The following is a 23,461-nucleotide window of genomic DNA, read 5'->3' on the forward strand; positions in this document are numbered from 1 at the left end:
TATGTGTCTCAATTTTTTCTAGTGTCGAATAGTCTTAGTTATTGGCCGTTGAAAAGCAGTGTACCGGTAGTGGCGTTTTGGCCGTTTAAGGGTTAATTTCTTCAATCTTATTTTCTTAAGCTTTGGTGCGCCTTTTCATCAGAGGTTTATTAATATTTGTCACCTCTGCAATTACGACTTTTCATAACAGTCAGTCTTGTATCGTCCATCTGTAAATATCGTTTCAATTATGTGACATTTTCATAAATTATTGGAGCCTCTCCAATATCCTTGAGGCTTCAATCAATAGAAATTTTTATTCTTTTAAAAAAATTTTTTTTAAATGACTCTATTTGTTTTTTTATAACATATGACATTGCTTTTTGACTCAGGTATGTTTCAATATAAAATTTTTTATTTTCATCAAACGAATATCCTTTTTACGACACTAATTATTACAACGTTTACGCGCATACAATTTTTTATTAAATTATTACGTTGAGGATTTTTTAAAAGAAATAAATTTTTTTTTACATGTTATTTCAGATGCTTTTATTTTGATTTTATCATTGACCGTAAGACCGAATATATTGCTGAATTTAGCTGAAATACTGATTGAAAATTAAAACGGTCGAAGAAAGGAAAAACAGTTTTGCATCTGCTGTATCTACAACTTTTTTGTATATTTGTTTTTTAAAAGGACGTTAAAAGATTTTAAGATATTTTAAGGCATTTCATAGTACTTTAAAATATTTCAAAGAATTACAAAGTTTTTATTTAATTTAACGAGTTTTTCAAAGGTTTCTAGGAATTTTATGAGAGATTGAGGAATTTTAAACGATTTCAAAGGATCACAAAAATTGGAGAGTATTTCAAACGATTCCAAAGGATTACAAGAAATTTCGCAATTTTCAAAACATTTAAAAATATTTTTAGAGCTTAAAAATATTACCTAGTACAATTTCAGAAAAAATCTTTAATTTCTTAATAAATTTCCTACGATTTTGAAGGGCTTTAAAGAATAAAATAAGGGTTTACGGGATTTCAAGAAACTCAGAAGGATTGTGACGGATTTTTAGCGACGTTAAAAGATTGAAAAGAATTTTAAGGTATTTTAACGAATTTTAAGCTATTTAAGGGTTTTCGATAAATCAATGGGATTTCAAAAGATTCCAAAGTATACTCCCGGATTTTAGCAGATTTCGTGAGATTTCAAAAGATTCAACGGAATTTCAAAGTATTTAGGAATAATATGGAAGATTTTAAGGAATATATGTAAAAATATATTTTTTAAATATATTTCGTGAAAACGAAATATTTTTAATCAATATAAATCATTAAAAATGTTGTATACTTTGTAATCTCGTGAATTGCTTTGATATCTCTTGAAAATTTGTGAGATTTCTTGAAATCTTTAAAAATTCCTACAAATATTGATAAATGCAGAAAGTAATACACAGTTTCTCCAATATTTTCTTTTTTTATCCAGAAGTTAAAAATTTGAATTTATCGATAAGTAACTAGTTATTGCAGTCAAATGTGTCTCATGTCCTGCTTTCTCTTATAAATGCGAACTTTTTATAAAAATCGTTCTACAATCAAAATAATTTATGTTATCTTGCTCACTATCTTAGATGATTTTGCTAAGACAATTTGAATATGATAGGTGACATAAATATTCAACAAATTTAGCAATTAAAGTTTAACAAGAATTTTTACTTGACATATCAGTATTATTATTATTATAAAAATTTACACACTGAAATAAAGTTTGAGATTTTTTTGATAGAAAATATTCAAAAATATTTGGGATATTGATCAAGAAAAAAGTAATCAAATTATTAAATTTAAAATAATGAGTGGCCCGGTTTTCCAACGTGTCTGTTCAGCCCCGTTTTACGGCATGTCTCTTTTCAAACTGTATTAACTAGTTCAATTAATTTTAATGAATTTCGTGGAAGCTCAACTGACAAAGTTTGTAAATTCGTGTTTAAAAATTTCGATCGTAAACTAGCATGACACAATAACTAGAACAGTAACGGCCAGTCCAAAACTTCTAGTACTGTATAGCACAGAGTCAAAGAGCGGTCTAAATTACTTCGTATAGTGTCATGTTCATCGCCGGATAGCGGAAATTACTTTAGTGCTTTAAACTTTGTACCGAAAGTCGCTCGTTTTGAAACTCAAATTACAATAATAAAGACAGCTCTTTAACAGGGAGAAATTTTCATATAAACTTCAAATCTGATTTTTCATGGGTTTCTTTATCTATGGAATAGTATTTTTTATTCTACTAGTCTGAAAGAAAATGGTAATGGCTTTTAGTTATGACAAAAGTCGTATCGAACTTCGCTAGGATTCGAACCCAGGTTTACAGATTGCCGGTCTGGTATTCTACCTACACGGTGGGTCAAAGAAAATGTCAGTGCACAAATTGATATTAGAAGAAATTTTTCAACCGATTGAAACGTTCCTTTTCAATATTAAAGCTAGTAAAATTCTTCATAAATCTGTGATGGCTGATTTTAAGAAAGTTTTTTTTTTAATTCCATTACAAATCTGAAAAAGAATATATTTTTTGTAAAAGACTACCGTTTTTTGAGAAATACTTGGATTCAATCTGAATACGGTACTATATTAGACAGGAATATGCAACCGCCATTTTGGTTCCTGGACAGTTCGCGGGAAACTGTGCGAAAAGCATGTCGTATAGTTTAATTAAAATTAAGTTTAGAATATAAGAAAAATTTGAGGGGAAGACAGTTAATTGTGGGTTAGGTTTGTTATTTATTTGCTTAATTGAGCTTTTTGACTGGAAATCCAATTGTATTTCTGGTTAACAGGAAGAAGGTCGTGTTTTATTATTTACAATCGAAAATTACTGCTAAACTTATTTGAATTTCTGAAAAATGGAATTATCTGATTTTTCTTATAAGTGATTAACATGAATGCATATGAAATTTAATATAGTCGCTGTTAATGGCGATTTCATATGCTTGATATATTAATTTTAATACACATGGGTATATTATATTTATTATTATTTTTAACAGTGTATATTATGTGACATTTAATTTTAATTAAAATTTATGTTTTAATTACAAGGCTTCAGTATAATTTTAAATAAATAATCTGTATCATGTAAATGTATTTAAATAATTCGATATGAAGTTAGCGATTTTGAATTTGGCGGGGAGCCACAATGGTAGCTTGCATATTTCCATCTAATAAAGTAGCTCAAATCTGAAGTACCTAGAATTAATAAAGCAACTACCCAAAAAAGAAATATAATAGTTTAGCATTTTTTAAAGAAAAAAATTATTTTTTAAACAAATTTTACAAACTATTATCCACAACAGGTATTTATGATGATATAAGTCATTTTTTCTACAATTCACTATAGTTTAAATAAATTTAATTTACAAATTCACTGTCTGGTTACTTTTAAAGGGAAAAACTTGAAGTTGCACTTATGAAAAAGAAGTATTTGTATGTATTGGATCCACTATTTTTTCCGCGAAAAAGTTCTGAATTTCTAATACTTATTCAAGAAAAAAGTGATAGATCCTATGCTTACCAATACTTCTTTTTCATGAGGATTTCAATGTAATTAAATACAAATAATAAATTTCTAGACATTTCGGAAGCTTACATTAAAAGAAATAATTTTCATTCTCAACAAAAATTGTTTAAAATCATTCTTATTATCGTATGCATTTGTCAAGAAGAAAATTGTGTTTCTCTAAGGAATTTTTAAAGATAAAGTCTCATTTCAAATATTTGTTGCAATTCATTTCTAAATGTAGTCAATCCTGAACAACAAAGAATTGTTTTTTACAACTTTTTAAAGTTGCTATTTAATAAGTTTTTTCTTATTTTTGATCTGTTTCCAATTCACTTGAATTTTATTTCATTTCAACTTGAACTTTTATGAATTTCATTGAATTCTTCTCACATTGTCTTATTTTCTCTGAATTTACTCCTATTTTACTGAATTTAATGGAATTATTTTTTCAATTTATTTTATTGCTTCTAGTAACTTTTTGCGTTAGAAATGAGTCATTGTTGATCAATTTTTTGGCCTGCCTGTCAATAATAAATTTAATAAATTTATATAATTAAATAAAAAAATTTTTGTTACATTTATAAAAGATTCTAAATTAAAATTGTAAAAAGATTAGAATGTTGGTCTTTAAATATTAATGGTCAGGTATAATCAGAAATTACTCAGAGAGAAATCAGAAAAAAGTCAGGAAATTTGAAAAACGAAGTTTTACGGCCCTCCCGATTTTTGAATAGTAAAGTAATAACCTGAATCGTAGAAGAAATATTTCAGCATATAAGGAATGTCGTAAAGGTTGGGGCGGGTTTCGTGTTTCTTCTTTTCATGATAATATTCTTGGGCTTTCATTGCACCATTTTAAAACTCTATTAAATAGCTTACTTTTTGCAAAACCCTACATGTAATTGCGATCCAAAAAAATTGTACAGCCAATTTTTTGAATGTCTTCAAATTTTCCCAAAAAATTTTTGTGGCTTAGGTTGGCAAACCTTTCAAAACATGAAAAATAAGTTTTCAAAAAATTTTAAATGCCACATTGAACCTTCTAGTAGATATCTTTTTGTTCATTAAAATTTTTTCATAAAAATTAGCAATTAATAATCTGAGCTTCATTTATTTTGCGTAATTCTTGTAAATCCGTGATCCCCCGTTTAATGTTTCGCTTGTAACAAGAGTAGCTGAAATTTCGAGTATGAAAAGTACATAATAATGACTGAAAGTGCGATTATTTCGATTATTTATACTTAAAAGTTACTCCAAAGAGAATTTAAAAAAAATAAATAAAAAATAGCGTATATGTGTCAAAAAACGTGCCCCAACCTATACATAATACACGTGTCCAAGCCTACATGTAACGGCATTTTTCATTGTTAAGAAAAAAATTATGTGCGTGATGTGCAAAATCCTCTTAAAACATAACAGTGCATTTAATTCACAACCTGAAATATCGAGTTAATGGGGGTTGAATAATGTCAACACGATAATGTTTCTACACCTTGTAAACACACTGTTTTTTGCAGCTGTAACAAGCATGAACCATGTACGAGTAATAACAGGTGGCGTTAGTACAAACAAATGGAGAAAACGCGCTGCCCCAAACTATATAGTATTCCAACCTATATAATGTCCTAATATATCTAGTGTCCCAACCTGTACGACATTCCCCTGCTAATTGAGCTGTGGGTTTTGCACTGAGCAAGAAAAATAAATGATTAAATGCTGCTGCTTTTTTCTTATCTTATTTTCATTTCTCTCCTTTTACATTCAAGACAGAAGAGCTTTCAATTTTATTGGTAGGAATCGGCCAAGTGGAAGAAAGAAGGTGGATGCTTTTCCACGTTCGATCGAAGAAACAATGGCAAATGGCGTCTTCTGAAAATTCTTTTCTTTTATACCTCCAGTTTTCATTTATATTCAAAGTCAATAGTACGTATTAACCCACTGAAATGAAAATTGAATTCCAACAAAATAAAATAAGTGTGTTTCGTTCCCGAGCAAGTCCACACCAATTTTGATCGGATGCCAACAATTAGAGGAGTGAAAGGGGAAGATAGACATTAATTATTCACTCTAATTAAGTCAATTAAGTTCATTCATATGATTCCAGAATAGACTAATAGGATTTGTCTGCACGCAGAATTTATAAAAAATTGTTATGACATTGATTCAGATCAACAGGGGTCACAAAGTTTTGATAACACATAACACTTCTCTGATCAAAAACTAAAATTTAAATCCATGTTAATACATTAAAGACCAATATTGTCAACTGAGCGAAATTTAGAAGTTGCAATATGAGACAAATAGTTCCATTTTTAAGCGAAAAAATGTTCACTTTCAACTAAGAGAGATGAATTTTTAAACAAAAAAAAGATTAATTTTCAATCATAAAATGTAAATTTCAATCCAGAAGAACAAATTCTTAATAAGCGTGTTGAATATTCGAACAAAAAAGAATGTTTAACAAAATAGTTTTTTTTTTACGAAATAGCGAATTTTCAACCATATATGTAGTTCTATTCTCAACTGAAAAAGATACGTTTTTAAGCAAAATTGGAGGCTTTTTTCACAAAATAGTTTAATCGTACACCAAATAGATGAATTTTCTAGAAAGAAGATTATTTTCTACAAATGCCCAAAATGTCAAAAAATGGTTAGGTTTTCAAGCTAAAAAGTCTAATGTTTTCGAAAATAGTTAACTTTTAAACCATAAAAGAGGACTTATCGAGAAGAAAGTGAATTTTCAACCAAAAAGAATACATTTTCAACTAAAAAAGATAAAATTCCAATAAAAAATGAAGCGATCCAAATAGACCAATTTTCAACAAAATACGTGCATTTTGTACTAAAAGTAAAATATAAATTTTCAGATAACAAAACTAATTTTTGAAAAAAAAATTAATATGTAACGTAGTAGTTGAATTTTTAAATAATTTAATTTTTGATTAAATGTTTTGTTTTTGTAACAAAATATTTGCATTTTTAACAGAAAGTATGAATTTAAAAAAAATTTAATTTTTAAGACAATAGTTTAATTCTCTATCAAATTATTGTTCAACTTCTCAAGAAAATATTTAAATTTGTAATGAATGTGATGAATCTTCAACTAAAAAATGAAATTTCAACAAAAGAATTCAACTTTCCAACAAGTAGTTAAATTATCAACCAACGAGTTGAATTTTAAATCCAGAGTATCAATTTTCTATAAAACAAAAACTAATTTTGAAGAAAATAGTTAAATTTTCAACAATAAAATATTAATTTTGAATTTATAAAAATAACAAAATTTATTTTGAAATTAAAAAATCGCTGGATTAAACCAAAAAAAGACAAATTATTAACAAAATAGTTGAATTTTCAGTCCAAAAAGTATGAATTTTTAACAAACTTTGGAATTAAAAACAAATTTCAACTAAATGATATAATTAAAAAAAAAAGATATTTTCTCAATCAAAAGTATAATAATGGACATTTTAATCAGAAAGAATTAATTACACAACCAAAGGTCGTTGGATTTTTAACCGTAGAGATGAAATTCTGACCTAAATCACTACAACTGAAATATTTTCAGTTCAAAAACTAATTTTCTACAAAAAAATCGAATTTGTAACCAAATAGTTCAATACACTACCAAAAACATGAATTAAAAAGTAGAATGATCAATCTTCTTTCAAAGTTAGTAATTTTTAACCAAGATTAATTCTCTTCCAAAAAAGATGAATTTGCAGCGAAATACATGAATATTCAACCAAGTTATTGAATTTTTAAATAAAACAGACACATTCCATCAAAATAGATGTATTCTCATTGAAAAGTGTAATAGTGGAGTTTTTAATCAAAAAAGATTTTTATTTAAAATAAAAACAGTTAAATTCAACCAAAAAAGAAGAATTTTTAACCGAATAGATGAATTTTCAACTAAAAAGGTAAATTTGCAACAAAACATAGAAGAGTTCAATTTTAAGTTAAAGAATTAATTCTCAACAACAGGAAACGAATATTGAATTCTAGAAATTAATTTTTGTTTCGAAATTTTTTTATAGATTCGCGTTGTCACAACTGCTACTTCTAAAAGATTTAAAACTTTCTAGGTCCGACAGGGAATGTTTTAGAAAATTTTCAATTTCCATGTGGGAAAAATATTACAATTTTTTTATATTGGGTTATAAAACTCGCTGTCTCGGGAAATTATTTTATGATTAAAATATTCGTCTAAACATAATGATTTTTCGTTTAAAAAAATTAGGAATTTTCTGGATATGACGTCATGTCTTTGAGATTATGCATAAGAATTGACACTCAACAGTTGCTACTTCTGAAAATTTATGGCAGTCAATTGTTATCGAGAATCGGCAGATTCAGAAACGCAATTTGCTAGTCAAAAGGAAAATTCCAAATTTGTATTAAAATGTTACATATCGTGTTGTTCCAATTCTGAACTCAAATCGATCAACTTGATCAACTGACATTTACTGTGTTCCAAATTTTATTCAGATTTGAGCAACATTGTTACAAACGTGTCCTCTTTTTCTTTTTACCACACGCCCTTGGAAGATAGACTTCACATCAGACTTTATATCATCAGATTTAGATTTTCAGCTTTTTGATCCATCAGAGGAGGCCCGTCCAGCGAAGAAAATTCTAGGAATTTTTTTCGAAGCGACTCAAATCGCAGGGGTTAGTTTTCTAACTCTACTCTCTACTTCTTATTCTACTTTATGAGACTAACCACTACTTGTGTTTTCTCGAGTGGGCAGAGAGAAGCTGTGGTGGAAATGAACCATCTGGATTTTGAGTAAATATCTCCTCACCGGACAGGCCTGCGCTAAAGATAGTAAACTACGCCAATGGTAAACGCAACCCTCGCGAAAGGGCTGTGCTCTGCTCTGCTCTGCTTGTATTACGAACGTGATGGGAATTTCCTTACAGGCGAAATAGAGAGCCATTTTCGCTATTTATGGTCGAATCCCCCGGAGGCAAACATTTCTCATTATTGACGGCTGACCTGGCGGGTGGGGTTTACAAAACTTCTGAATGGAATAAGTTCCTTTCTGAGTATCATTTGCCCCCTTCCATTCATTCCCGTCAGTCTACACCCTTCCCTGCTTCAATTCTACCATCCCTACAGTTCCTGCACTGAAAGCTTCTCTGGATTCTCATTTCCTGATCGAAACACTCGAAAATCGAATCGCAAATAGTGAATTAATGAAATGTCATTATTAGTTAGTTGCTCTGAACGTTTATGTTTTAATTTCGTAGAAAATTAAATGTGTCAGAACAATTATAAACAAAAAATACTAATGTAAAAGGAGGGTCAGGTGGAACACCTTAAATATTTATTATTTTTAAATTAAATAAGTAATTTTTCATGTAAAATTGAATTTATTTAATGACATAGTCCAATTAATCAGTTCATTAAACATTATATAATCAATAAAAATTGTACATAAATCCTTAAAATTTACTGAAATACGTATTTTTAATTATTTCATAAACACGTAATATTATTTAATGCAAATATGAACATTTTCAGTATTATTATTACAACATGTTTTAATTTTCATAATAAAATTCAATTGTTAAATACTTGTCAATATTCTGTAAGATTTATTTTAATAAAGTTTTTATAAATTTATTAATAATTATAATTTATTGTTACGTATGAAGGAGTAAAATTTGTAATTTACGAGATTGGAATCTATCTCAAGTTTTCAAAATTGTACTCTAATTAGTCAAAAATGAACTATGATAAAAAAATATTTGTTAATAATTGTTTTATCTTAACCGAATGTTTTGCATTATTCGTGAATAATGTTTAAAGTAGAGTAACTGGGATTCAAATTGACACGTTTAAATTTAAACTTATTATACCTGCAAAAATGTTTGCCTCCCAGAAATTTTTAAGCAATGTATGCTAAATTATTCAACAGGAAACCAGATAATGAAACATTTATTGTCTCTAAGCGAGATATAAATACACATTGCATAACCTTTCATGTATGGAGATTGGAGATTGTTGCGAAAAATATCGAAGTATGCAAATTTTTATTCTCTAAAATAAAATATCTATTTATCTTAATTCCTACATCTTCATATCAAGTATTTTTAGTAACCCTGTCAAGGGGACAAACACTCTGGCAATCCACTTTTAATCCAAAGTAATCCAGGTATTTCGAGGTAATTTACATACATAGGTAATGCGAATGGTTTTCAAATATATTTTTTTTAAATATGTAGTCTATTTTTAATTCTATTCCATTGTTGTTTCAAAATTGATCCTGCTTCGTTAAAACATCATGTATTTTGTTGCAAATTCCTCTTTTGCGCTAAAAAAGTAATATTTATTATTAATAAATAATTGTTTTTATTTGGAAATTCAACAATTTGATGACACATTAATCTACTTTGTATTGAATTAAACATTTTGGTTAAAAAGTCATTTTTTGGTTGAAAATCGAACCATCCCATTTATAGTTAAAAATTTGCCTTTTTTAGTTTAAAATGCAATCACTTAGTTAAAAGATGAATCACTTTGTTAAAAATTTATTTTTTTCTTTAAAGATTTTTTATTTTAATTGCAAATGGTTTGGTTGACAATATATCTTTAGGATGCAAATTAATTTTTAACTGCAAATTTAACTTTTTAATTTTTTATTGTAAATGGATCTTTTTTTAGTATAAAATTCAGCTAATTGGTTAAAAGTTCATGAATTTTGATAAAAATTGGATATTTTTGAATGGAGATTAAATTATATTCTTGAAAAGTCGTTTATTTTTTATAAAATTTATGTTTTTTAATAAAAAATGTAACGATTCAATTTTTAGTTAAAATGCGTCTTTGTAGCTGCAAATTGAGCTCTTATAGTTGAAAATTCAAATGCTTAATTGGAAATTCAGGTATTTTGCCGAATACTCGTATGTTTTAATAGAAAATTAATCTTCTTGGAAATAAATTATTCTCAATTGTGAAGAGATATAAAAATAAATTAAGTTAAATTAAAATTAATTGATTTAAATAAATTAAAGTTCTATTTAGAAAATTCATCTATTTGTTTGAAAATTAGCTTTTTTGTTGTCGTTAAAAATTCATATCTTTGTTGAAAACTCGTCTTTTTCATTTCAAAATTAATCTTCTTTGTCAAAAATACATGATTTTGGTTATAAATTCAACTATTCGGATGGAACTTATTCTACGAGTTGAAAATTAAATAGTTTGTTTAAGAAGTGTCTTTATTAGTTAAAAATCAGTATTTTTTGCTGAGAATTAAAATTTTTTTTGAAAATACGTCTTTTTTTAATTAAAAGTTTAATGGTTGTTATTGTTGAAAACATATCTTTTTTAGTTGAGAATGCAATCATTTGGTTGAAAATTTACCTGTTTTACGTAGTTCGTTGGAAATTCACGTCTTTTGTTGATGATTCGTCTTTTTCGGTAGAAAATTAATCTTTTTTGTTGATAGCTCTTGTTTTTCGTTAAATATCCAACTATTTCGTTAAAATTTAATATATTTTTAATAAAGTTTGAGAATGTGGTTCAAAAGTAATCGTTTTTGTTCGAAAATTACGTGCATTTATGCGGTTAGTTTAGATGGAGTAATAATAATAAATTATAAATATGAAAATATAATAATTAATTAATGATATAGTGTATTCCATGATAAATTTATAATATTCAACGCAAGATTTCGAGAAATAAGTTTATTCAGACTTGCCCATAAACTTGGCGAATGAGAATTCTATTGGAAAATGAGAATCAAGAGGAGGAAATAGGGTTGCTCCATTCTGAGGTTATTCAGAAGCTTATGGCATATTTTTTTTAGCATTTGTCTGTGAAAAAAGTCTCGCCGCTCATATACGATTATTCTGATTCTTGAGGATTACGCGCCACAAGAGTAGTCCTATGAGATTGTAATAATAGAACTTTTTGAAACTGCATACAGGGAATGTGTGTGAGGGGATTTGACAAAGCTATACTGTTATTTTCATTCTATATGAGTGCATTTATTTTGCATTTAGTTAGTCTATCTTAATATTTTACATTTTTCTTTCCATTTGCATTTACGTGTCCTTCAGGGCTTTACACTTGCAATGAAAAATAGTAGGTAAAATACAGCATATTTTGATTTGAGAGTAAAAAACAAACAATCGAAAATTCCCATGAAATATTCGTGAAGCAAAGGAAACTAAGTTAGTTTTGTAATTTAATATATTTTCAATAAAATGACTTTGCTCTGAAATACAAGGTTCTGCATGTGGAATCTCCAAGATTTTGGCTGACAAAACTCATCTTTAACTACTGAGCGATTCAAGCAAACGTCGTACATGACTATTCTGTCAACGTGTTTAAATAAGATATTCTGAACAGATGCTATCTATTTATTTAACGAGTATAAAATAGGAGGTGAATTATTTTTATACATAAAATTAATATTGTAAAATAATAATTTGAGGTATTCAAAAATCCACCGACAATTTTTTTAGATGTCAACAAGAATTCACAATTTTCACTACATAAATTGTAAATTGTCAAAATTAAAAACTGCTTATTCTTATAGATTTAAAATTTAAATTCCTATGACTTTCAAGATTTAGAATTAAAATCTCTTAAATTTTAAAGGTGTATAAATAACATTTTTTAAATTTTGATTATTTTGGTTTTTTTGAAAATTGAGATTCAAGTTTTTCGTTCAAAATTTTTCAAATTAAAACAGTTGCGAAAGCTAAGGATCAAAATTAACGAATTTTTTATTAAATATTTAAAAAATTTTAAATTTAAAAAACAACAGAAAAATTGTTTTTATCAAAAGTGATTTTTTATTCATTTTTGTTCTATTTGTAAGTCAAAATTTGTTTCGGAATAAATGTTTAACTTTTCCGGTTCAACCCTAGCGAGTAAAATATGTATTCAGAATTAAATTATTTACTATAAACTGAAATGTCAATCAGGAAGCTCCACGTTGTTGTCTGACTAAATTCAACTTTAACTACTGATAGATTCAAGCGAATTCCATACTTTTCTGCCAATATAATTCAAAACTCTTAAATTTTCGAGATCCACAAACAAAAATGATTAAATTTGGATGATTCTGATAATTAAAAATAAAGTTTTTATTTCTAAATCTTCGCGATAGAAAAAATTTTGTATTTCAGTTTAAGAAATATTTCAATTTTAATTGTAAAATTTAAAAATTAAAATCTGTTTAATTTTTAAGATATGCAATTTGAATTACTACAATTTCGAATATTTACAATTCAAACATATTTAATTTTAATGGTGTTAACATAAAACTTCTTATCAAAGAAATCTGGAATGGAAAGCATCAAAAGAATTTGTAATGGAAAATTTTGTAAATTAAAAATTCTTCTATAAAAAGTGAGTAGGAAAATTTCGTTCATTATAAATTGTTTTTTATTTGATTTTTGATTTTTTTGAAAATTCCAAATCTTTTTCGGGTTAAGTGTTACTGGTATGGTTCGCCTCATTAGTAAAATATAATTATGTTGAAAATAGAAGATATTTTCAGTTTAGATTTTATTTACATCCAAATTTATTAAGAATTACTGCTAAATATTTCTCAAGTTGCGCAAAATAAGTTCGAATCGTATTATCATGTATTCTGATTAAAATTATTTTGCTCTGAAGTGAAAGGCTGTGAATCAGGAAGTTCCATGTCATTGTCAGACTAAATTCAACTTTAACCACTGATAGATTCAAGCGAACTTCATGAATTACTTTTCAGCCTATGTGTTTAAATCAGATAAATTTACGTGCTTTGACAAAATTTTATTCGTTTGTTTGCCAAGTATGAAATAGGAGATAAATAATTTGAGTTATACAAAAATCTATCATTTATAATCGTAAATTATTGAAATTAAAAACTTTAATTTTAACGACTTTTAATTAAAGTTTATAAAGTTTTGAAAGTTAAAATTGAAATCTCTTGACGACCGTTTAAAGATGTACAAGTAAAATTTCTCAAATTTTTATATTTTTGGTCATTTTGAAAATCAAATGTCAAGTTCTAAATTCTAAATCTTTCAAATTGAAGAAATCTTGAAGTTAAAGCATCAAAATTACTTTATTTTTTATAAAAAATTTAAAGAAAATAAAAAACTCTTCAATAAGAAACAGCACGATAATTGATATTGTTAAAATTGTTTTTTTTAATGTTTCATTTTCAAAGTAAATCCCTTTCGGGGTAACTCGTAACTTGTTTGGTTCTAGCCTTGTTATTAACATATAATTGTGTTAAAAAGTTAAGGAAAATAAGTTTGCATTGTAATTTAATATATTCGGAATAAAATTACTATATGTTCTAAAATGAAAGTTTGTAAATCAGGAAGCTCTAAGCGGTTGTCGGACTAAACTCGACTTTGACTACTGATTTACATTTTTCATTGCCAAATAAATTTTACACGTAAATCTCTACTAAACAAATCATTTTTAAATATTTTCATACTTTTTTTTATGCAGAGTATTGCTGTTTGGAGCTTATTTCTGGACACTTTTATTAAATTAATAGATAATAAAAAGTTAAATCGTCTGCTGAGGATACTTGTAAGGCTGAAATTGGCTGAAAGTCTATTTTCGTCGCGTTTGCATAAAATTGGGTACAAAGGGGTTTTTTGGGGTCTTTAATTCGAATTTGATGTAAAAAGTTACAAATTCAAAATGGCGGATCCAATATGGCGGCAAAAATTGTTAAATGTGCACATGTTTGTCTGAAACTAGTATAAGGAGGTTTTTATAGTCGCTGATTTGGAATTCAACTCCAAAAGATACAAATTCAAATTGCTAATTCCAATTGGGAGGCCAGATTGTTAAATTTTTATATTTTTGTCTGAAACTTGGTATAAGGTTTTTTTTAATGTTAAAAATGAGAAAAATGATGCATTTTTCCGTCATTTTTAGAAGATATACAAAAGTTATTGGTAAATTTATACGCCAAGTTTTTTCTAAATATTTCGGAATAAGTTATTTCGCCAATATCCCTTTAATTAGTTTACAAAAATCTTAAAAATGTATTTTCCAGAATCTACTACGCTTGAAAAATTTTAAAAAGGTAGCGCTGAAATAAAACAATTTCTAAAATTGTGAATCCATATTAAATTTTTTATTTTCTCAAATTACACGCCTAAAAGTAAGTCATTTTAAATTTAAAAAAGTTTTAAATCGATTAATTCTAAGGAATTTATTGAATTGAGTGAATCCAATAAGAAAATCTATCTAATTTTGTTTGAAAGTTAATTATTTCAAGTTAAAAATTTGAATATTTGGAAGGAAATTAAATTATTTTGCTGCAAATACAACTATTTAAAAAGTCATACTTTTGGTTAAAAACGCAACTCTTTTTGAACACTCTACTATTAGGTTAAAAATGCATTGTTTGGTTTCAAAAGTGAACTGTTTTCTAAATGATTCGACTTTTTAACTTGAAAACTGAACTCTTGTGTTAAAAACTCGTGTTCGGGTTAAAAATTTGTTTCTTTTGATTTGAAATTTAACTACTTTGTTGAAAATGCAATATGTTTCGACTTAAAAACTTAGGAATTTTAAGCATTCCATATTCAATTTAATATTTTATCTATATTAATTTTATTCAAAGGAATTTGGTACTCTATTATTTCCCTATGTTCCTAAAAAATCAACTGATTTTCCTTGTTTCGAGAGAATTTCTGGTTGCGCAGGGTGCATTTAAAATAATAAATAATTGCATACTGAAATTATACAGTTTTAAATTTAAAGTCTTAATTTTATAGTAAAATGAATTTGAAAATGGTGAATTTCTTGATAATTTTGTGCAAATAATGCAATTTTTTTGAAGCCATAGTCGATCCGAATCCTTTAATTGTGATTGAGTGCAGGGCTTTGGTGCCCTGGCTACGAACAAATGAGGGTATACTAAAGCCCAGCAGTGGGACTCAGATACCGTGTCGAAAGTCGAAACTCGACTGGAATCGGAGTCCCACTGCAGCTTCCACTTACATTATCAAGTAAAAATTAATTAAAATGATCTTTTTGACTAGTCGATAAGTCTTCACGTCATAGAATTGTTCATCATTATGAAGTGCGAAGAGAGCATCTTTATATCTCTACTTCCACCAGTTTAGATTTTTTCTCAGAATGAAGGGTTCGTTAATTTACTTGTTTTCACACCGTTCCTTTCTCAATCCAAATTTAGTAGTGCTCAAGAAAAGAAAGTACAACTTCGACGACACCAAAAGTGCCCTGGCATTCAGCCACTGAATCAAGTAATTAAATTTGGTCAAACGTGGTTGGTAAGGCTGGGCTATTAATCTTGCAAGAGGAAGGCAAGAGAAAAACAGGCGCCAGTAAAGTGGCGAAGAAAGCTGCTTTGTCACTTCTGAATAGCCGGAAGGTCAATTTAAAAATAAAAAATACGGTACAATTGGAGTATTTGATCGATGAGGCTTTCGTGACTGTTGCTATCCCCTTTAAATCTTTTGTAAATGACAATAGGTAGTTTTGTTGATGACATACTTCTATAATTGTTTCTAAACGAAAACGGATTTATAGAGCATTTTTGCAGCATAATAAACGTTCGACCTTCTGGTAAACGAATTATGGATTTCAATCTTGTCATTGTTTTTTTCAATCACTAAATTTTATGTGATTACTCTGAATTGGTATTTCCAAAAAAGGAGAAATAATTCAGGGTTTTTTTTTGTTCAAATAATAGATGGCAAACGTTTGAGTTGACGATAATAATACATTAGTGAGTTATGTCTGATAAAAAACATTTTATTTTCTTTGTAGCTGTAAAAAACATAATAATAAGGAAAGTCTTCAATCATCAGAAATGTTCGCGAAGCGCTCGTCAACGTCTATAGATTTTTATTTCCTAATATTGAAAAAATATAAACAATTTAAAATGTAGAATTAAACAAATTTTTAAATATCAGGTTTTGAATTTCTTTAAAAGAAAAATCAATAATTTCCAAATGAAAGAGATTAAAAATTTTTTTAAATATGTATAATGTTTTTGAATTAAAAGCGTTTCAAAAAGAACCATTTTAGATCGCGTCGATAAGTGAAAAAGGAAAATATTTCCAATGAAATAAAAAGGAATCGTACTTGTATAATTCCTAAATAAAATCGATTAAAATAAAATAATTTTTAATTGAAATGAAATTGATATTTTCTAAATTAGAAGTGCTTAAAAATAAACAACTTCAGAATAAAATTTTAAAAATTTGATATTATCTTTAGAAATGAATTGAAATTGTATAAATAAAATAAAAAATATATCCACCACATAATGCTTTAGAAATTATAAAATTTCCAGCAATTTAAAATTTCCAAATTAGAAAATTGAGCCGCCGCATCGTATAAGGGGGTATAAAATTATTTTTGATCTTTTTGTTGGCCGCTGACCCATTTTTTTGAAAAATTTAAATTTTAAGTTTGGAAACCTACATCATTATAGGAAATTCAATTGCGCATCTTTTTTCCTCTTGTAAAAAGTTGTCACTTTTGTAGTTTCCAAAATAGATGCAAAAAGCATGGTTTTTGAGAAACGACGATTTTCAGTGTCTTTTTCAATTTAACTCGTTCTAAATCCGAGAGTTTTCACTATTTTGACTTCGTACTTGCAACAATTATTTATTAGACTATTATGAAATGTTAGTGATATCAAAATTAATATTTATTTGTATAAAAAAAAGTTAATAGTTTTTTTCTTAATAGTTTCATAAATATCGTTTGAATATTTTCAATCGCAAAGTCTATCGATGTCATTTTAAGCTAGAACAAACTTCCAGCGGATGAAATGTTCATAAGGGTCCAAAAAAGCTTTTTATAAAATTTTACGTCAATTGGACCAGCTGCTGAAAAACTACGATGTTTTAATGGTTTTGCTCGACACGCCGCGCGGACAAAAATGTAGGACTCAGCGGCGTTTCTGAGAAAGGCGAGCCGCAGTAACTCTTTCCTGAAGGTCTGCACAGAACGCAAGAAAATATTCATAATAAATATGTTTATTTTATTGTAACAAAATATTACGTCGAAAAATAGAATGAGTCACATAAGAGTAAGAATAGTCATATAACAGTAAGAATGAACTTTTCCACTTAATTTTAATCTTCATCAGAAGATGCGTCGTCGGATGAATACTGAATAATAACTTGGTTAGCTTTCTTCGCAACAATTTTTTTAACATTAATTTTTGCGAAATACTCATTGTAGAATATCTTTCCTTCTTCGCTCAGGTAAGACATTAAGCTTTTAATGTCTTTCATCTTTGCGGGAGTAATGCCAACTTGTGGGGGAGGTAGGCTTTGCAAATCTCCAAGTTTAAGCTTCGGACGAACGTGATAAGTGGAAGGATTTTCGCCTAAATAATTATTAAAAGCATCTATTTGTCCGATTGGGTAATAATGAATAACGCGCGCTTCACTAATTTTCAAGCCCTTGGGGTTTTGCAGGGTACCCTTAAATAATAAGTCGAAATCTCGGAGCAGGTCTTCTGTCGATTGAATTACAGTAAACGGTGGATCGCGTGCATTCCTAATGAGATCGATATATATCTGCGCAGTTTCTATTCGCTCCGATTTTTTCTTTTTCTGAGCAGAAGTTCCAAAATTTCTATCACATTGACAGTAGGAATGTCCGCGAACCGGAAATACGTTCCAAATGTCTACATCAAGTTTAATCGATAGCATTGTTAAAAAGGTAAGCACAGTGAAGTTTCTATTTTGTCCTGAAGCCGCGTCTGAAAAAAGGATTATTTTTGAATTCGCTAACGGATCAAATTCTCGTTGAAAGCATTTTTTCGGATAAAAATTCCTTTTTTAAAGTTAAATATTCCTTTGCATTCTTTTTGTGCTCAATAATTTCCGGGGACACTACAGACTTATTCTCACTTTCATAACAATCATTACAGACATCTGTACGAGGCAGTTTGAACGTGAAAGGCAAATTCCGATTAAAATATGTATTATAACTCGTTTGTTCTACTGCAATGTGTTCCTACTCAAAACTGATTGAGAAAAATCGATGAATAAATCGTATAGCTTCTTTAAATTTAATTCCGATTTTTTTTAAATAGTTCAAGGAAGTAGATTCTCTTTTGTAATGTGATTTGCGGTGTGGTAAACTCTCACAATGTATTTTAATTAAATCCTTAATATCATTTGTTAGTTTCACAATTTTACTATCATGTTTTCCCCTGTTATCACCTAAATCCAGTTTTAGTAAAATTTTTCTTTGTATAGTATCTAATCTTTTATATCCTACAAAAATCACGTCACTCAGAAACTTTTTACATATCACAATATTTTCATCATCTTTGGGAAACTGATAATCCCATATTATTAGCCGACGTTTTATAGTATTTTTTACGCTCAAAGGATCTCGACATTTCATTAAGGTATTTAGAAAAATATTTTGTTTGTGGTTGTCGCTAAGCCCCCAAAAATCAGAAAAAATTTTCTTGTTCTTTGATCCCTATTTTTTCGTGACATTTTCCGGTTTTGCAACAGGACTGGATGTGAATAAAAGACTTGGGCTCTACTCGTTTTCCAGTTCTTGATTCATACCCTTCACCTTAAAAGTAATTGATGGAAAACATGTACGTAAAATTTGATAAAAAACGTATTTGGACCCTTATGAACATTTCATCCGCTGGAGGTTTGTACTAGCTTAAAATGACATCGATAGACTTTGCAATTGAAAATATTCAAACGATATTTATGAAACTATTAAGAAAGAATTATTAACTTTTTTTTATACAAATAAATATTAATTTTGATATCACTAACAGTTTCATAATAGTCTAATAAATAATTGTTTCAAGTATGAAGTCAAAATAGTGAAAACTCTCGGATTTAGAACGAGTTAAATTGAAAAAAAAAACACTGAAAATCGTCGTTTTTCAAAAACCATGCTTTTTGCATCTATTTTTGAAACTACAAAAGGGACAAGTTTTTACAAGAGGAAAAAAGATGCGCAATTAAATTTCCTATAATGATATAGGTTACAAAACTTAAAATTTAAATTTTTCAAAAAAAAATGGGTCACGGACCAACAAAAAGCTCAAAAATAATTTTATACCCCCTTATACGATGCGACGGTTTAATTTTCAATAGTTTTGATTAGAAAAATTGAAAATTCTTCAAAAAAATAGCCGACAATATAAAATATCCGATACTGCAACATTCCCAATACAGAAAAATTCTGCAATTATAAAATTTCCGCATTCTTGCCACAAAATTTTCGTAAAAAAAGATAATTTCAAAGTGTTAAAAATAGATTATTTTCAGATTACAATTTTGAAAATTAGGCGAGTTAAAATTAAAAGAATTTGAAATGCTATTATTTCTAGTTAAAATTTTCAAATTTGTATCATTTAAATTTGAGAAGTTTGGAATTTGAATAATCTTAAATTTAAGGTAATTAAATTTAACCATTTTTTTCCTCTCAGATGAAAAAATATTCAGTAATATACCTTTAATTTGATTAATTCAAAAAGAAAGGTTGAAAATAAAAAGTAATATTAAATGGCGAACATTGATACTGAAAAATTTCTACTACGGCCCGTTCAAAATTAAATGAATATGATTCGTGTCTAAATAAAATCACTGGAATTTTCACCGTTCAAAATGGAAGAATAAGTATTGTGAACCTTTGAGATTTAATTATTTTAAAATCTTTTAAAATTTAATTGTTTCTGATTGTAGACATTAAAAGTTAATTGATTGAAACTTGCAAAGTGGAAAGTGAAACAATTCCAAGCTTGGTTTAAAAATGTAAAGCATTTTTAAATTAGGGTCTCGAAACTAAGTGCTGAAATGCAACTAATTTTCAAATTGTTCCTACCATTTTTCTAAATTCAATAATTCAAATCTAAAATGAAAAATGAATATCTAAAAAGCGAAGGTTAAACATATCCATGCAAGGTGAGCAACTTAGTGTTGGTTTAAGTGGGAAGAGAATTCCATAAGATGTCAAACTGAAGTCAAGGTACGAATAAACTGTCAGATTGAAATATCGGATTCCCCGAAAAAGCTGCGTCTAATTAGTTTCGGCGCATTAAAGTAATTGAATCGCGGCATAAAAACGGACACTCTTTTTGCTATATTTATCACCCAGGTTACTTCAGTCGCAACGAATCGTTGCATCATCGTTTACGTCACGTTATGCAGCAGCCATACAGAGACAATTTAACTGAGCAATTTAATTATTTCGATACCCTAAAGCCAATTAGGGATGGCTTTCGCCGTGACGCTACTGACAACAGAGCATTAATAGTGACTGCACGTAAGCTGAATATGCTAACACGTGAAACAGTTTACGTGTTTATTTGTTACTGTGCTACACACTGAATTAGCAGCTGAATTATCTTATTCAGATACTTCCATCTAACATTCTTATTAGGTTGACTAGTGCTAATCACGTAAAAAGTTTTTATTCATTAATGAGTTTGCTGTGGCAATATTTCAGTTTTAGAACAATAATTACCTGACGTACCAAAAAATAATAGATATAAGAAAAATCCACCCTTAAATATGATTTGCTACAAAATTAAACTCTCTGTCCCTTCCTAATCATCAGCATTACCCTACTAGCTCTCCCCCTATTTTGCTTCACTACCCTTTCACACTTCCAATCATCTCCTCTTCTTACCCTAACTTCCACTCGACACCCGACACCAGACCGAAATCTTAAAAAGAATACTGAAAACTGTTAAACCCTAAAATTGTTTTTAATGAAATTCAGTAACATTTTCCTGGATTTGAGGAAAAGTGAACTAATTTTTCAACCCTTATTACCTGAATTTCAGGATTGAATCTTAAATTTATACAAATTTACCTGAGCTAGCTAACAAACACGCGCACTATGCGCACGATTATAATTTTATCTCAGTATTATCAAGTGAGTGCTTTGAAACTCTTCAAATCTTTTGATACCTTTAAAACCATAAAAAATTTCTCAAAATTCCTTAGAATCTTCAAAAAACTAATATGACCCTATACATTTCTCTGATACCTGATAAAATAGTACATTAAAATAATTTTAAATACTTTGAAAAAGTTCTAATATTTTTTTAATTGGTCAAAAAGAATGGAAAAACTTGGAAAGTCCGTGAAATCCAATTATTTTTTTATTTTGTAATCCTTAGAGTCCCATTAGTGACTTTTGACATATTTTTTAATCTGTAGGAATTCGTTGAATTTTCTTAAAATGGTTAGAAATCGCTTTTGCGACCCTTAAAATTTTCTGAAATACTTTCGGTTTTTCCGAAATCTCTTGAAATCCTTGGAATCTTTCGAAAAAACTAAAAAATACTGTGAAATTACTTAGAACCCTTTAACATGATATAAATTTTCAAAATATTCTAGGAAATCCCTTAAAACGTGTTAAAGTTACTTTTAGTCTTTCTGGAAGTGTTGTGAAATCCCCTGACATTTTTTTAATACTTTTCAAATTCTTCAAATCTTTTAAAATACTTTGATTATGCTCAAAATTTTTTTAATTTCACCAAAACCTTTAAAAGTTTAGTAATATGCTCTGAAATATTTTCAAACCCATCAAAAACGTTTGAGATTCTTCAAGTCTTTCAATATATTTTAAAATCCTTAGAAATCTTCCTAAATCGATTAAAATTTATGGATATTATGTGAAGTCCTTAAAGTCTACTAAAGTGTATTAAAATCACTTGAAAAAATAAGAAATCCCTTAAAAAATTTCGAAATACTTCGGAAACTTTGAAGTTTTCTAAAGCTTTTCAAAACGTAGTTATATTCTCTGAAATCTTTCGGAAATTTCGTAAAATCTTTAGGATTCTTTGAAATAATTCTACAATTCTTAAAATCTTTTAAAATACTTTGAGTTCTCTAGAAATGTCTTGAAATGTTATGAAACCACTTAAAATTCTTTAAAATATTTTAAATACCCTGTGAAATATTTTGGAACCCATTTAAAACACTTTCAATTTGCTAAATACCTTTAGTCTCTAAATTTGATCTAAAATGCCTCGAAATTCTCTGAAATATTTTGAAATCCATTGAAATCACTTAGAATATTTAGAAATCTCTTGAAACATTTCAAAATACTTCGAAAACGTAAATAATTTTCTTAATTTTTCAAAACCCAAAGATCTTTTCTGAAATCTTTTTAACTGTTTTAAAATTTTTGAAATATTCAACATTTTAATATCCAGTGTACACTCAAAGTTCAAATAATCAGACCCACACTATTATAGAATTTACGGCGATTAATAATTATTTTTTATTTAATTTATTTAAGTTTAATGCATTTATAAAAGTAGAAATTTCCAAATAAATGTTTTTAAGAACGATGAAATATTTCGCCACCATAAAGATCTTAATTCAAATTAAAATAATTAGTAAACAAGTTACAAACAGCGGATTTTATTTGTAAATGTAGCAGTTTTATGCTGTAAGCGTAGATCGTTTTCAAATTTTTTTGAATTTATTTTAAAATACATCATTGTATCAATAAAAAGTATCGGAAAACTATGTTTATGAGTAAATACATGGATTTTATGAAGAGTTAATTGTTGAGGGTTTATCAATTGACAACTGAAATCTAAAGTCAGATAAGTGTAGTTTTCAATTTTTTACAACGTTTTTAATTCAGCTTCAGATAAAAAACATATCTGATATTAACTGAGCACCATACACCATACAAATTTCAAGCATTTTTATTAACAAACGGCTGAATAATCGTTAGTTGTGTTTTACAAAACATCGATTTTTTATTGGAAAATTTTCTAAGTTTTTTTTGTTTATCTTGTTTATCTTTCTTGTTTATCTTTGTTTCGGCCATATTTTTTATCGATAGATTTTCCCGGTTGGACAATACTTCTACGCGGTTTCAAGTGATATTTAATTTGATTAATCTCAGACCATATTCGCCATTATTAATTTAAACTGCTA

General features: G+C 27.9%; 1 protein-coding gene across 1 annotated transcript in view; it reads left to right on the plus strand.

Moving 5' to 3' along the window:
• The window catches only part of LOC117167082 (disintegrin and metalloproteinase domain-containing protein 10), a 418,983-nt gene that overhangs the window by 340,551 nt on the left and 54,971 nt on the right, over window positions 1-23,461 (plus strand). The window lies entirely within an intron of this gene.

This window comes from Belonocnema kinseyi, chromosome 2 (assembly GCF_010883055.1).
Source record: "Belonocnema kinseyi isolate 2016_QV_RU_SX_M_011 chromosome 2, B_treatae_v1, whole genome shotgun sequence".
NCBI classification, from domain to species: domain Eukaryota; kingdom Metazoa; phylum Arthropoda; class Insecta; order Hymenoptera; family Cynipidae; genus Belonocnema; species Belonocnema kinseyi.